We start from the raw sequence: 17,960 nt of genomic DNA, 5'->3' as shown, positions 1-17,960 counted from the left end.
ACAAAAACCTATAGATTTTAATATAGAATATTTTTTTTAATTATCCAGTTCAAAATAGCTTCTAATTTCCATTATGATTTCTTCTTTGACCTTTAGAATTTAGAAGTATATTTCTTAATTTCTAAACATACGGTATTTTAAGTTCCCTTTTTTACCGATTTCTAGAATAATTGCATTGTGGTCAGAAAACATACTTTCTAAGAGTTCAACTTTTTAAAATTTGTTGAGACTTGCTTTTATAGCTCATTATATGGGACTAGATGGCTTTACTGACAAACTTAAACATTTAAGAAAGAAACTGGAAGAACAACAAAATAGACTTCCCAACTTATTGTGAGACTAGCCTTGATATAAAAACTCAAAAAAAAGATGAAAATTATAAGCCATTTTTACTCATCAGCCTAGAAATAAAAGCCTCAGTAAAATATCAACTAAATTCCATAATACATATAAAAAAAATGTGACCAACCAAGTGGGTTTATCTCAGGAATGTAAAGTTAATTTAATGTTGGAAAATCAAACAAAATAATTCACCATGCTAACAGATTAAAAAAGAAAAGTAATATGATATCAATGATTTAGTAAAAAAAGCATCTAAAAAACTCAACATTCATTCATAATAAAATCTCTTAGTGAACTTAATTTAGTAAAAGGATATCTACAAAAAGCCTATAATAAACATTATAGTCAATGGTGAAATACTGAAAGCTTTCTTTTTGATATCAGGAAAAAGGCAAGGATACTCGCTATATCATTTCTATTCCATATTGTACTGGAGGTCCTGGATAGTGCAGTCCAGCAAGAAAAAGAAGTAAAAGTGCAAGAATTAGAAAGGAAAAGATTTACAGATGATTTGATTGCCTACTATGATAGTTAATTTTATGTGTCAATTAGCCTGGGCCACAGGGTGCCCAGACATTTGGTTAAACATTATTTCTGAGTGTATCTATGAGGGTTTCTGGGTAAAATTAACATTTGAATTGGTAGACTGAGTAAAGCAGACTGCCCTCCCCAGTGTGAGTGGACCTGCCTGAATAAAAAAGGCTGAGCAAGAAAGAATTCTTTCTCTCTCTGCCAGTCTTTGAGCCAGGATTTTGGTCTCCTGCCTTAAACTAGGACTTGGTCTAGGACTATACCACCAGCTCTCCTGGGTCTCCAGCTTACTGACTGCAGATTTTGGACTCCTCTACCTTTATTAGAGAGAGACAGAGAGAGGGAAAAGAGAGAGAGAGAGTATGCGTGTGTTTCTGTTTCTTTGCAGACACCAGACTAATATACCCATGAAGCAAAATCAAAATATTGTACAGATAAATTATTTTTTAAAAAGATTTTATTTATTTATTTGAGAGAGAGAGAGTGCACAAGCAGGGGGAAGGGCAGAGGGAGAGGGAGGGAGGGAATCTCAAGCAGACTCTGCGCTGAGAGGAGCCTGAGGCAGGGCTTAATTCCACAACCCTGAGATCATGGCCTGAGCTGAAATCAAGAGTCGGCCACTTAACCAACATGCCCAGGCACCCCAAATTATTTTAATTCATAAAAAAATAAAATTTTATTTCTGTGGAACACAACAAAGATGCAAAATAAAAATCTTAAATAACATCATTTACAATGGAATAAAAAATAGATCATGTACCTTGAAATACATCTTAACAAAAGAAGTATAAGACCCTTGGGGGAGAAAACTATAGACTCTGAGAGGAATTAAAGATCCTAATAAATGAAATATAATAGCATGTTCATGAATTATCAGACTTAATATTGTAAGTATATCAATTCTCAAACTGATCCACAGACTTAAAATCACAGTCAAAACCAAAAAGTCTGTTTGCTGAAATTGACAAGATAATTTCAAAACTTACATGGAATTGCAAAAGGCTAAGAAAATCAGGCACTTACTCAAAGAAGTAGAAGTACTTGCTGTAATTGTTACTGGGATTTATTACAGAGCTACAGTAAGAATGTGATATTGTTATAATGACAGAAAAACAGACCAATGGAACAGAAGAGAGAATACAGAAACAAGCCCATAAATATACAGACCCTTGATTTACAACTAAGCTAGTACTACAGGGTATGAGGGTGTGGTCATGGGAAGGCGAGGAAACATATAAATAGTGAACAACTGGATACCCATATGGAGAAGAATTATACTCAACTCCAATTCACACTGTACACAAACAACAATTCTAGCTGGATATTTTAGAACTATTACATAAAGACCTAATAAACTGGTAATATGAAACAAGATATTATCTTCATGACTCAGGATAGGAAAGGATTTCCTAAACAAGACACAAAAATTACTATCCAGAAAGGAAAGGACTGATAAACATAACTTTAAATTAAAAATGAAAACTTAAGTTCAACAAGACCTTTAAGGAAGTGAAAAGACAAGTTAGCACTGGAGAAGATTTATGTGACACATAAAACAAAATGGCTCATATCCAGAACATATAAAGAACTAGAAAAAAAATGATAAAAATCCCAATACAGGGGCACCCGGCTGGCTCAATTGGTGGAGTATGCAACTCTTGATCTTGGGGTTGTGAGTTCGATGCACATGTTGGGCATGAAGCCTACTTAAAAAACAAAACAAAACAAAAAAACCCAGTAGAAAAAAATGGGCAAAAAAACCAAATCAGCACTTCACAAAAGAAATTCAAACGACCAATAAGAACTCTAGCTCTTTGGTAATGAGAGAAGTGCAAATTAAACCACAATGAAAACTATTACCCACCCATCAGAGAGCAAAACTAAAAAGCCTGATAATACTAAGGTTAGTGATTATGTAGAACAATGGGAACTCTCAACACACTGCCACTGGAGTGCAAAATGGCTCATTTTATTTTTATTTTTTGTTTTTTTGGCTCAATCACTTAAAAATTTTGCCATTATCTACTAAAGTGCAAGATATGCAATACTCTATAATCAATAATATTGTGAAAACTTTGTAGGTTAACAGATGGCAACTAACCTATTGTGGAGATCACTTCATAAAGTATATATACCTAAAACTAAGACAATACTGTATGTCATTCATACTTCAATTTAAAAAATCAAAAATTGGGGCGCCTGGGTGGCTCAGTCGTTTAGCGTCTGCCTTCGGTTCAGGTCATGATCCCAGGGTCCTGGGATCGAGCCCCGCATCGGGCTCCCTGCTCGGCGGGGGGTCTGCTTCTCCCTCTTCCACTCTCCCTGCTGGTGTTCCCTCTCTCGCTGTGTCTCTCTCTGTCAAATAAATAAATAAAATCTTTAAAAATAAATAAATAAATAAAAAATCAAAAATCAAAAATTTAGGGGCGCCTGGGTGGCTCAGTCGTTAAGCGTCTGCCTTCGGCTCAGGTCATGATCCCAGGGTCCTGGGATGGAGCCCCGCATCGGGCTCCCTGCTCCGCGGGAAGCCTGCTTCTCCCTCTCCCATTCCCCCGCTTGTGTTCCCTCTTTCACTGTGTCTCTCTCTGTCAAATAAATAAATAAATCTTAAAAAAAAAAAAAATCAAAAATTTAAAAAAAGATATGCATACCTTATGACCCAGCAATTCCACTGCTGGAGATATGTCTGTTTAGAGCTATGCAGTCCAACACAGCGGACACCAGCCACATATGGCTACTGAGCACCTAAAATGTAGCCCTACTGGAATAAAATGGGCTTTAAGTGTAAAATACATGCCAGATAGCAAAGATTTAGTATAAAAGAAAGAATGTCAAATATCTCAATGTTTATATTGATTATATGCTAAAATGATCAGATTTATTAGTTAAATAAAATATATTATTAAAATCAATTTCATGAGTTTCTTACTTTTTTAATATGGCTGTGAGAAAATTTAAAATGACATATGTGATTTACATTATATTTCTATTGGACAGCACTGTTCTAGAGAAATAAATAAGCACACAGATTTCCTAGAAGACATGTATAAGAAGTCTCCTAAGTAACATTATTAGTGATACCTCCCAACTAGAAACTCAAATATCTTAATATTAAAATCGGGGCGCCTGGGTGGCTCAGTCATTAAGCGTCTGCCTTCGGCTCAGGTCATGATCCCGGAGTCCTGGGATCGAGCCCCGCATCAGGCTCCCTGCTCTGCAGGAAGCCTGCTTCTTCCTCTCCCACTCCCCCTGCTTGTGTTCCCTCTCTCGCTGTGTCTCTCTGTCAAATAAATAAATAAAATCTTAAAAAAAAAAAAAAAGTGGAATAAATTGTAGTATGTTCATACAATGGAATACAGGAAGAAAACTGAGTAACTATAGCTAACTAAAATGTGGCTATATCTTTGAAATAATGTTGGCAGAAAGCTGCCAGACAAGAAGAATACATACAATGGAATTCCACTTCAAGATTAGACAAAATTAAGCTGTAACATTTAGAGACACATGTTTAAATGGTAAAACTATAAAAGAAAAAGGCAGTGATTATCATAAAAATGGTTATCTTTGTATATTTATGTTTTATGCATTTTTGATTGTTTTACTACTTCACCATAAATAAGTTTAAAAAGTTGGAGAATCATCTAGCAAACAGAAAATGGAAGGATAAAATTCCAATAAAATAAGTCAAAAGGGCCCCGCTAGTCCCCAGCTAATAAACGAAATTAAAATGTTAGAACCCTGGAGACAAACAGAATATCCTACAAGCTTAGGGTGAAGGGAAGAAGCGGGTCATATACAATGTGGACATTAGACTAGATCCAGACTTCAACTGTAACACTAGAAGCTAGAAGGCAGATTTCCAACTTAGAAGAAGTTCCTAACAAACTATCAATCAAATGTCATGGTAAAATGAAGACATGCTTAGACATAACAGGTCAAAAATTTTTCTCTTTCATGCACCCTTTCTCATTAAGCTTTTATAGTTTAACTGTACTACAGTAAAACAAGAGAAAAATATAGTATATAAGAAATAAAGGAATCAAGGCCAAAGGCGTACCCAGGATAAAGTGCAGGGAAATTATGAGACATGTACAACAAACATAAGGTCATCAGTCCAGACTAGAGAAGATCAGAAGATTTTGGGAGAAGCTGTCTCAAGATGAAACTGAGGGGTGCCTAGCTGGCTCAGTCGAAGAGCTTGAGACTTTTTTTTTTAAGATTTATTTATTTATTTTAGAGAGAGAAGGACATCATGAGCAGGAGGGGCAGAGGAAAAGGGAGAGAGAATTTCAAGCAGACTCTGCGCTGAGCACGGAGTGGAGCCCACATGACACTTGATCTCACAACCTTGATCTCATGTACCCCAAGCATGTGACTCAATCTCATCAGGGTCATGAGTCCGAGCCCCACATTGGGTGTAGAGATTACTAAAATAAATAAATAAAAACTTTAAAGAAGATTAAATTGATAAGAGCATCTGATGGATCTAAAAATCTTAAGAGGATATTTAGACAACTGGTAGCGAGTTTAAGCTTGAATTAGTCACTTCCAGTAGAAAACTACACAAACAAAACAAGACAATTACTAACTCCAGTAAAAGGTTAGGTAGGAAAGAAAAAGTGGTTTACCTATAACAGCATTCACAGTCATAATAATGTAAACTTTGAATACTGATCCAAACAAAACGAAGATATAACCATGGCATGGGGGAGGAGGGAGTGAGGGAGTGTATATATAAGGTGTGTATGATTGGAGGGAGGAAATATATATGTGTATAAAAGAATATTAGGGGCACCTGGGTGGTTCAGTCAGTTAAGCACTGACTATTGATTTCAGCTTAGGTCATATTCTCAGGGTTGTGAGATCGAGCCCCACTTGGGCTCCACGCTCAGTGCAGAGTCCGCTTGAGATTCTCTCTCTCCCTCTCCAACTGTCCCTCCCCCGGCTCATGCACTCCCGCTCTCCAAAATAAATAAAAACTTAAGAAAAAAAAAGAATATTAAGTCTTTACCTTCCATGGTAGGATGTTAACAGATAATGGCCAAAACAGAAAAATCAAGAAATAGCAATTTTTTTCCTTAGAGATACAGAACACTGAAGTGAATCACTTGGAAAAGTTAAAAGTGACTGTCTCTGGAAAGCAGAAAATTTTGTGAATGGGAGGAGGTACTGCTATTTTTCTTATGAGCCTTATAAAGTTAGTTATCTTTCTATTTGCAGGAATAATTTTGATAAAATATACTAACTAATAAAGAAACATAATATGAACTGGGAAAGTGGGAAAAAGGAGGATACATAAAACTAGAAATAACAAATATTACTTTTTTAAGGACTTTGGAAAAGAAGAGTTTAAAGTAAAGCAGTTATGTTTATAAAGGACCAACATCCAAAAAGCCAGGCTTTATAATATTTCTTTATAAATTCAAAATAGATTTTGGAGAAAACAAATATTTTCTCTTACCTCCTGCGCTTCTTTAACATGACAAGAAAGTTAATTACTTCTTACCATATATTTCTATTAGATCAATAGAATTAAAAGACTCTTCTTTTTTAATAAAAAGAAAAGCATTTACACTGGAAGTTTAGCAATGGCATTCATAAGGCTGTTTCTTATAACATCCCTCCACAAAAGCCAAGTGCCCTACTCAGTGAAAGTGACTGTGCATGAGAATTAAGATAATGTCTAACTGGGATGGATTTTTTTTTTTTAAGATTTTATGTATTTATTTGACAGAGAGAGACACAGCAAGAGAGGGAACACAAGCAGGGGGAGTGGGAGAGGGGGAAGCAGGCTTTCCGCCCATCAGGGAGCCCCATGCGGGGCTCAATTCCAGGACCCTGGGATCATGACCTGAGCCGAAGGCAGATGCTTAACAACTGAGCCACCCAGGTGCCCCGAAAGGATTTTTTTTCCTGTGATTATGATTTTGGTAAATAACCTGCAAAGCAACTTTAACACTGAGCATCAAAATTTCTTATGCCACACTTTTTTTTTTTTTAAAGATTTTATTTATTAATTTGAGAGAAAGAGAGAGAGAGAGCACATGAGAGGGGGGAGGGTCAGAGGGAGAAGCAGACTCCCTGTTGAGCAGGGAGCCCGATGTGGGACTTGATCCCAGGACTCCAGGATCATGACCTGAGCCGAAGGCAGTCGCTCAACCAACTGAGCCATCCAGGCGCCCCTTATGCCACACTTCTTAAAGTAATTGCAAATATGAAAAGTCAGGGGCGCCTGGGTGGCTCAGATGGTTAAGCGTCTGCCTTCGGCTCAGGTCATGATCCCAGGGTCCTGGGATCGAGTCCCACATCAGGCTCCCTGCTCCTTGGGAGCCTGCTTCTCCCTCTGCCTCTCTCTCTCTCTCTCTCTCTGTCCCTCATGAATAAATAAATAAAATCTTTAAAAAAAAAAGAAAAGTCATAAAAACAAATATATAGTGTTAAAATCCCACATATAAATACTAACAATGGAAGATAACCATACTTTGTACTTGTACAGTATTTACTATCTCAGCACCCTAAGAGACGGTAAACAAAATTACCACATCAGAACTAACCTACCTTATTTTTCTGAAAGACTAGTCAGAAAAAGAGCAATTAAAATAATTTTCAGTCTTTAACAGTAGAGTAACAAGTCAGACCTGTATTTTAGTTACACCATATTTTCAAATTGCCAGAAGGTATTTCCTTATACATACACTGTAAAAAGAATAGTCATGATACTATATATAGATCCATGTATATACACATAAAAATATTAAACTTTAAATTATCTTATACCAAGATAAACACTAGATTTGACAAGTTTCAGAAGTGTTATTTCCTAATTTATATTTTCCAGTTCTCCATATTCACAATCAAACAAAAAATCTTGCCAGTGCATTTGTTTGATCAATTAACATTTGAGGTTTTGGTATAATGTAGAAATAAATCTCTCTGGCTACATGGTATGACATTTATTTATGCCAAACTGTTCATTCTATTGCCAAAATTTTTGCAAGGATGCAAATGTCTCAAACATCAATTAAGAATACTGGAAGTTTTGTTGTTGTTATAAAAGTTAAAATTCAGTTTAAAAAAAAGCAACAAATTTCATTCTAAAAATATACACAATCAACTACAAAATACTGCTGACATGTATTACAATGGCTAAAATTAAATTAAGTATCAAATGTGGGCAGGAAGAACTGGAACTCTCAGACTTTGCTGGTGGGAATGTAAAACTGTACAACAGTTTGAATGGGAAAGTTTGATAATTACTTAAAAAATTAAACATATACCTCCTATCTGATCCAGCCACTCTTTGGTAATTACCCAAGAAAAAAGGAAACATATGTCCATACAAAGACTTGTACCTAAATATTCACAGCAGTTTCATTTGTAATAGCCAAGATCTGAGAATCAAAGGTACATTAATAAAGAGATAAACAGTGGTATATCCACACAATGGAATACTACTGAGCAATAAAAAGGAGTGAACTATTAATATATGACACAAAATGGAGGAACTGCAAAATAATTACGCTGAGTCAAAGAAGCCAGAAAAAAAAAAAAAGAGTATATATTGTATGATTCCATTACTACAAAACTCTAGAAAATGCAATCTACAATAATGGAAAGCAGATCAGTAATTGCTTGGGTACAAGAAATGGGGAAGGAGGGAGAATTAAAGAGAGTCAGAGTCGGGCGCCTGGGTGGCTCAGTTGGTTAAGCAACTGCTTTCGGCTCAGGTCATGATCCTGGAGTCCTGGGATCGAGTCCCACATCGGGCTCCTTGCTCAGCGAGGAGTCTGCTTCTCCCTCTGACCCTCCCCACCTCATGCTTTCTCTCTCTCTCAAATAAATAAATAAAATCTTTTAAAAAAAAAAAAAAATAGAGAGTCAGAGTCAAGAGGAAATCATGGGGCTGAAGGATATATTCAGTATTTTTATTGTGATGGCTTCACTGAAATATACATACATAAAAACTTATCAAATTGTATTCTTTAAATATGTACAGTTTATTATGTGTCAATTATACTCCCAATTAAGTTTTAAAAAATAATATAAACATATAATATTCTAAGGTAGCAATTTTTTTACTAGGATGTATAATGAAACCACAGCTGCACACTCTCAACTCTTCAAGGTCAGAACCATTTCTTATGTTTTTGGTTTCCTCCTATTTCCCCACCCCTTTATTACTAACACACAGGTAATCTAGTGCCATGCTTTGTATAATGAATGCACTCAGTAAATACTTGTTCAATAAATAAATTCACGGTATCAAACAGATTTCTTGGCCTCACTGAAATCTGGGGACTGGGAAAAATTGAGAACTCCATAAAATTTGCTTTAATTTCACTGGATATGTACCAGGAGACTCAGTTATTCCATGTAACATTAAGCATGGGGAGATTCCCACTCAATGCTCAATTCCCACTGACTTTTAATATTCGCTTCTCACTTAGATTCAGCGCTCTTAATTAGGAACTTTCTGGAGGGGTTTTAAATGTAAGTTTATTTAAAAAGGAGGTAAGTACAGGCCAAGTATCTCACTCTATTTAGCTTAATATTAGGTGAGGGTTTACCATAAAATAATCAAAACATGTAGAGAAGACTATTAGTGGAGGCTAAAATTTTTGTCATTAAAATTTTCCTTGAGGGGCGCCTGGGTGGCTCAGTCGTTAAGCGTCTGCCTTCGGCTCAGGTCATGATCCCGGGGTCCTGGGATCGAGTCCCACATCGGGCTCCCTGCTCGGCGGGAAGCCTGCTTCTCCCTCTCCCACTCCCCCTGCTTGTGTTCCTGCTCTCGCTATCTCTCTGTCAAATAAATAAATAAAATCTTTAAAAAAAAAAAAAATTTTCCTTGAATGGAATGAAATGGTACATGATCTGTAAGTACATTCCCAAAGAGGCAGGCCATTAGCCTGTAAAGCCAAGAAAGTGCCGGCTAAATCAATGGTTCCCAACTTATTCCAGTGGCAAAGCATTTGGAAGTCACAGTGCTCTTAGCAGAATATGAAATTATTAAGAGATTAATATTACATCATATAGAGGAGTATTATTAGTAAAAATGACTATAAAACTGGAAACTACAGGCACACATTTGTAAGAAAAAACAAAAAGTATCATAAACTCTTTTTCCTATAAAACCTCTCTCTCGGGGCGCCTGGGTGGCTCAGTCGTTAAGCGTCTGCCTTCGGCTCAGGTCATGATCCCAGGGTCCTGGGATCGAGCCCCGCATCGGGCTCCCTGCTCAGCGGGAAGCCTGCTTCTCCCTCTCCCACTCTCCCTGCTGGTGTTCCCTCTCTCGCTGTGTCTCTCTCTGCCAAATAAATAAATAAAATCTTTAAAAAAAAAAAAAAAACCTCTCTCTCGTTCATTTGTTTTACAATCTTCCATTACACACTAGCAAGTAAACAGCAGTAGGCACCACACCATAGACTTAAGAAAAACTTGTGAGCAAAAAATAAAATTGAAATTGAAAAAAATTAATACTGGCTTTTTTCCCCTGTGAACTAGGAAAAGATCACTATTCTAAATATGCTTTAATCAAAGTTTAAGACTCCCTGAGCCAAATAACCACTTCCTTCAGGATACTATCAAAACTACCATACGTACTCTTTTTTTTTTTAAAGATTTTATTTATTTGACAGAGAGAGACACAGTGAGAGAGGGAACACAAGCAGGGGGAGTGGAAGAGGGAGAAGCAGGTTCCCCGCCGAGCAGGAAGCCCGATGCGGGGCTCGATCCCAGGACCGCGGGATCACGACCCGAGCCAAAGGCAGACGCTTAACGACTGAGCCACCCAGGCGCCCCATACGTACTCTTTCTTAAAGAACATCTACCACAGGGGTGCCTGGGCGGCTCAGTTGGTTAAGTGTCCAACTCTTGATTATTGGCTCAGGTCGTGATTTCAGGGTCATGGGACCGAGCCCCATGTCGGGCTCCCCACTCAGTGGGGAGTCTGCTTGAGATTCTTTCTCCCTCTCCCCCAGCCCCTCCCACCACTCACACACACGTGCTCTCACTCGCTCTCTCAAATAAATAAAGAAATGTTTAAAAAACAAAAAAAAAAGATCATCTGCCTGACAAGGTACCTGCACTCAAGGAGAAAACAGGTTCTCCTTTCCCACCTCTTCTTCCCAACTGCCCCCCTCCCTTTCTTCATTTATGTTCACAAGGGTTCTCAGGGCTTATATCTACAGAAATGGGAAACAGGAATAGAAATGATGCTGAACTGTGATTCACTCCTGCAAGACCCTATCTCATTCTAGCAATAGTCACCCATGAAACATGAACTAATTTAAAAACAATGTAAACAGCCACATACATGTCACTGAATAATGCATATTCAACAAAGCTTTATAATTACTAATTTTTCAAAATCCATGACATGTATGTTCTTTTGATCAACTATGTCCTACTAGCAATTCACTCTAAAAGATTTTTTTAAAGATTTTTTAAATTAATTAATTTATTTATTTATTTGGGAGAGAGAAGAGAGTGAGGGCATGAGAGCATGAGTGGGGTGGGTGACAAAGGGGCAGAGGGAGAGGGAGAGACTCCCTGCTGAGCAGAGAGCCTGATGTGGGGCTCCATCCCAGGAACCCAGGATCACGACCTGAGCAGAGGGCAGACACTTAACAGACTGAGCCACCCAGGCGCCCTAAAAGAAAGAATTTGACACTTCATGGTCATTGAAGAAATTTTTAAAAATTAAATATACAGCATTTTTGTTGTTGAGGAAAGTGTAAATATAAAGGAGGGATCAAAGACTTTTAAGCATAAACATATATTAAAATATAATTATGCAGAGGAAGTGGAATGAAAAGTTCACAGAGAAAAAAGAATAACGTAAAATTTCCAACTGTTAAAAAAGCACTTTGTCGGGGCGCCTGGGTGGCTCAGCTGTTAAGCGTCCACCTTCGGCTCAGGTCATGATCCCAGGGTCCTAGGATTGAGCCCCACATCGAGCAAGCTCCCTGCTCGGCGGAAGCCTGCTTCTCCCTCTCCCACTCCCCCTGCTTGTGTTCCCTCTCTCGCTGTGTCTCTCTCTGCCAAATAAATAAAACCTTAAAAAAAAAAAAAAAAGCACTTTGTCCCATATGCAACGATATGGAGGAAGCTAGAAAGTATGCTAAGTGAAATAAGTCAGAGAAAGACAAATACCGTATGATTTCACTCATATGGGGAATTTAAGAAACAAAACAAATGAGCAAAGGGGAAAAGAGAGAGAAACCAAGAAACAGATTTTTTTTTTTAAGATTTTATTTATTTATTTGACAGAAAGAGAGAGCACAAGCAGGAAGAGCAGCAGGCACAGGGAGAGGGAGAAGACGTTTCCCTTGCTGAGCAGGGAGCCAGACGCAGGGCTTGATCTCAGGTACCCAGGATCATGACCTGAGCTGAAGGCAGGCGCCTAACCAACTGAGCCACTCAGGCTTCCCAAGAAACAGATTCTTAATTATAGAGAACTGATGGTTACCAGAGAGGAGGAAGATTGGGGGGATGGGTGAAATAGGTGATGGGGATTAAGGAGTGCACTTGTCATGATGATGTATGGAATTGTTGAATCACTATATTGTACACCTGAAACTAATACAACACTGTTATGTTACCTGGAATTAAAATAAAAATGTTTAAAAAAAAAAGCACTTTGTCATGTATATTTTAAAAGGATCAATGGTGGATATCAACATGCTATGGTATTTAGATTTCACCAGATGTATTTAAAAGACTGATGGGGGGGTGCCTGGGTGGCTCAGTCGGTTAAGTGTCTGCCTTCAGCTCAGGTCATGATCCCAGAGTCCAGGGATCGAGCCCTGAGTCAGGCTCCCTGCTCAGAGGGGAGTCTGCTTCTCCCTCTGACCCTCCCCCTTCTTGTGCTCTCTCTCACTCTCTCTCAAATAAATAAAATATTTTATTTTATTTATTTATTTGACAGAGAGAGACACAGCGAGAGAGGGAACACAAGCAGGGGGAGTGGGAGAGGGAGAAGCAGGCTTCCCATCAAGCGGTGGATCATGACCTGAGCCGAAGGCAGACGCTTAACAACTGAGCCACCCAGGTGCCCCTCAAATAAATAAAATCTTAAAAAAATAAAAAATAAAAGACTAATGGAACTGTTTTACTTTAAAATATCAGTATTTAGAACACATAAAATTATACCTTCTGCAACTAACTGAACTTGAAGATGAACATTTTTAGATGTCAACATAAAAACGTGCAATTAAAAAATTCTTTTGGGGATACATAGCAAAAAAGGTAAAAAAAAACAAAACCTCTAATTAGGAGAAAGAATCAAGACTCAATGTTGATGAGATTTGAACCTGATGTGAGATGGAAGGGAAGGGTGATGACCAGGTTTCTGGCTTGAATATTGAGTATATCGTTTATACTGGAGGTTGGGACAATAATAAACTTGGATTGGGTTATGTTATGAACATCTACATAGGAATGTCCAGGAAGCAAGGGATGTAGTGGTTTTAAATAGGCTGCAAGAGGAGTCCTTTTCAAGATGATGTTTGTCTGAAGACTTAAAGAAGGTACGAGGACCAGTCATGTTTTTAATCTACAGGAAGGCTGTTCTAGGCAGAAGAAACAGCAAGTACAAAAGCCCTGATGTCTACACATTAGAATGTATCTGTGGGTACAAGGAAGCCACTGTGGGGAAGGAGCAGAACAAAAAAGGGAGAGAAGTATGAAGTCAGAGATGTATAAGCAACAGGCAGCATCAGAGTATAGTAACCTAGTGAGAGGACTTAGACTTTTATTCTGAGAAGCAATGAGAGTTTTGAACAAAGGAATGACAAGATATCACTTATCTCTGCTGTGTTGAGAAAAGACTGAATGGGGCAAGGGCAGAAGAGAGGAGAACAGTTATAGGCTATTTTAGCACTCCAGGAGATTGGTGATGGCTTGGTCCCAGGTAGTAGAAGTGGAAGAGTAAGAAATGGTGGTTGAGTATAGCTACAGTTTTTAAAGTAGAGCTGAACGATCTGCTGACAGATTAGACAAATTAGAAAGACAGGATTCAAGAACAACTCCAGATTTTTATTTGGAGCAACTAGAAGGATGCAGTAGCTAACCATTTACTGATATAGGAAACACTACAAAAGGAGCAGGTTTTGGTGGGGAGAGAAGGAGCTCAGTATTGGTTGAGATGCCTATCACACATCCCTGTGGAAGTATCAAGAAAGAAGTTGGATACCCAAGCTCAGGAGAGAGGTCTGAGCCAGAGATAAAAATATGGAAATCATCAGATACAGATGACATGTGAAGCCATGAGGCTGGATGGGATCTCCAAGTGACTGTAAATAGAAACAGAAGTCCAAAAACTAAGCTCTGGGAAGGTCAGGATGATGTAGTTTGGGAGAAGAAGAGGACTCAACAAAGGAGAGGACCTAAAAGTAATAGCCAGAGGGAGAAAACCTGCAGAGCTTGGTGTCCTGGAAGCCAAATAAGAAAAGGAGGAGGTTCAACTGCCAAATACTGCTAATGGGTAGATTAAGAAAGAATTAGAAAGTGCTATGTAAGTAAGAGCTAATGTTTGAGTTTACAAAATGATTTAATGAAGAAAACAGGGAGAATGAAAATCTTACTTGGAAGAGACAATACTAGTGCTCGTATCTAGATCTTGATGTAATTTTGTGTTGCTTCATTTCTACACATTAAAATGTGAAGAGTAGGGGCGCCTGGGTGGCTCTGTTGTTGAGCGTCTGCCTTCGGCTCAGGTCATGATCCCAGGGTCCTGGGATCGAGCCCTGCATCAAGCTCCCTGCTCCGCGGGAAGCCTGCTTCTCCCTCTCCCACTCCCTCTCCCATTCCCTCTCTCGCTGTGTCTCTCTGTCAAATAAATAAATAAAATCTTAAAAAAAAAAAAAGAAGAAAAATGTGAAGAGTATAACGCGTTACACCTTTCAAAGATTTTCTGCTATCATATGTTCTTATAAACGTGACTACATGAGATAATGCTAAATCCATTAGTTCCATTAAAATTCCTTCCTGACTCAAACAGACAATGTAATCAAACTACTGTTCCCTTGAAAGAAAGGCCATGGTTAAAATAAAAGACATATACTTGATTTATATCAAGTGGTAACACAGGTAATGCTTTGGATAGTCAGCATAAAACACTTTAATGGAACATTATTGCTCCAAATATACCATACCAAAATTAAACTGAAAATAGAGGACGGCTACTAAATCATGGCTGACAGGGAGCTAAATGCAGCAAGTTAAAATGCATTCCTAATGCTCATCCAGTTCTGGCTGAACCCCTTGGGTCAGTTTGGGTCATTATTAGTTTGGAATAATTCCAAATGACTCCCTGGAGTTCTACTGTTATAGTCAGTGGCTTTAGGAAATCCAGAACAGGCCTGACATCACAAAAAAAATCATAGGATATCCTATTCATTCCTAGCTTTCAGCTGGAGTGATCTTTTTAAAAAGCAATTTTGATCAAGTTAATCTAATTATTTTGTTACATAAATAACACTACAGGGCTTCCTACTCTCAGGTAGAAACCTTAACCTGGTCTACCAACTAGCCTCTTCATTTGGTCTTGGTTCTTTAAAACAAGTCATGTTCCTACCTTTCCCTCAGCCTTTCGCTCCCTTTTCTTTGTCTTGTTAATTCCTATTGATCTTTCAGATAATTGTTCTTTATTGTCTGTCCTTCCCAGGCCTCTCCCACACAGGCATTTAGAACGGAAGCTTTATGAGAGGAGGGGCCTTAAATACAACCTCAGTATCAGGAGTAGTGCAGGGCACCCATGAGGCACTCCGTAAATATTTGAATATATCCTCCAGAACGCAGCACAATGTTACTTCCCTAGAGAAGCCTTCCCTGACCCTCTTGTGTCAGTGACACAAATTTTATTTTCTCAAAGACCCTATACTTTTCTTCTGGGCCCCAGAAAGATTCAGAGCAGTCTTCGAAAATCGTTCCAAGAGACAGTACAAAGGCAGAAACACTAGAATCTTCCAGAGTTCACAAAAGCATTTCTAAACCAAAACCTCCTGCCTTCTTCTTCCTTGCCATAGACTGCTATTTAATTAATAGACATTGTCTCATACCTCTTACATTCTAAACAGATATCTAAGAGCAAACTGTAATGTTTGGGGGGGGGTCATATTTAACCTGAATTAGAGTCAGGAACAGTTCAACCAATTCTTTCTAACTCTCTATGACATTTTAAACTACAGATAGACAAGACATTTTCTTTTCCACATTTAGCCTGGTGAAGAACACCCCACAGAAAAGGCATCTACGAAGGAAACAACAGAGACTAAAAAACTTGATAAAATGATTTCAAGGCATGTTTCCCATACGTAAATTTTGCTTACACTGATTTTTTCAGCATACAATCAATAGCACAAACACAAAGCACCAAAGGCATTTCAAAGACACAGGTAATAAGCTGCATTTACAAGTATATCCCCCACTCTTTTTTCCTCTCAAGTAATATGATAGCTTCAGTCTTCTTGGGGAGTAGTGGTGAAGGCATTTATGTTTCTGGCTCTTTTAGGGAAGACACATAATTTAGCAGTAATGTTAACAATCCATGTATTATCCATTAGTAATGTCATTTCCCTCTGCTTTACCCTTTGTAGTTCTTTATGTATTTAAATGCTCTACCTGAAGTTGTTTTAAAAGTTTAAAAAAAAAACAACAAAAAGTTAAAGAACAACACATTTCTATTTCCAAAATTTTTTCATAAATATATATATTTTTTAAGATTTTATTTATTTATTTGACAGAGACACAGCAAGAAAGAGAACACAAGCTGGAAGAGTGCAGGAGGGAGAAGCTGGCTTCCCGTGGAGCAGGGAGCCCGATGCGGGGCTCGATCCCAGAACCCTGGGATCATGACCTGAGTGGAAGGCAGACACTTAACGACTGAGACACCTAGGCGCCCCTCCATAAATCTATTTTTCAATGTTTGTGTTTCTATGTAGTGAAATAAATATTTAATGTTGGTTTAAAAAATCCCCTGTGTTTTCAGGGTCAACAATGGTGACTTCACCATATAATCTGATTTTCATAAAAATTAGCCAAAACTTGAAAATAAACAGAAGAGATTACTAGGTATCTTTCAGTACAATGCTGTGCTCAAACCTTTGAATACTCTCTATTGAATGGGCTATGTTACAAATCTGTAAGATTAACATTGAGATTTTTGTCTGGTACAGATGCAAATAATTTCATATCAGTGGAAAAGACAATCCAAAACTTACTGTTTCTATTCCTATAGGGTATTAACTAATTTTGTATCTAACCCAAGAATCTTATCTTAATATTCCTTTATTAAGTTGTCTATTAAATACCTACCTCCTAAAATTTTCATATGAAGTAGTTTTAACATTAACTTATGAGTTCCCCTATTAGGTAATAAGTTGAATCAAAATCACTGACACACGTTCTTTATATTTGCATGAGTCATGATTTTACCTTTCAGAAAATTACACTTCAAGTTTTAGAGATTCCCCCAAGATGCCCAAGTAGAATCTGATAGAGCCAATTAAACTACATTGCTCTTTTCACACACACATATAGATATTCCTTACATAACTCTGAGCTCCTAATTGCTAGCTACCTCATCTATATAAACCAAAACCAAAAAGTTTAGAATGTTCAGTGTAGATGGTAAACACCTTCAGAGCATGGCTTTTATTCATCTTTATTTCATCTTAGTTCCAGCATGGTGCCAAGTACGTAAAATGTGTTCAATAAATGTTAATGTCAATTATATTTCAATTTAAAAAATACCTGGATAAAAATAAAGGGAAAAAAAGTTAAATGAAGTATTCCACATGTTCAATGAAGGAAAAAGCCAACTGGAGGAGAAAAATCCTAGCAGTCCAATACTACTACTACTACTACTACTACTACTACTACTAATCCTAGTAGTCTTTGTAACTATCTGTTAGCTGGAGGAAGGAAGCAAGCCAAATTCTAGATGCTTTGACTGTAAAGACAGAGCCTCCCTCAAAATGGCAGGATTTCTCATTGTACAAAGGTATGGCTGGCAGGTACATACCAGAATGTAACACATCCTACATAGGAAGAGTGAACCTTGAGCTCCTTATGAGCAATAACTCTTA

At 37.8% G+C, this 17,960-nt stretch overlaps 1 protein-coding gene across 3 annotated transcripts in view; it reads right to left on the bottom strand.

The window, feature by feature from the left end:
- Nucleotides 1–17,960, bottom strand: part of SOS2 (SOS Ras/Rho guanine nucleotide exchange factor 2) — an 84,422-nt gene that overhangs the window by 64,127 nt on the left and 2,335 nt on the right. The window lies entirely within an intron of this gene.

Source organism: Leptonychotes weddellii, chromosome 9 (genome assembly GCF_054177405.1).
Source record: "Leptonychotes weddellii isolate Sample4059 chromosome 9, ASM5417740v2, whole genome shotgun sequence".
Classification (NCBI taxonomy): Eukaryota; Metazoa; Chordata; class Mammalia; order Carnivora; family Phocidae; genus Leptonychotes; species Leptonychotes weddellii.
Note: the sequence above shows the minus strand (reverse complement) of the source record. Positions and strands in the feature narration are given on the sequence as shown.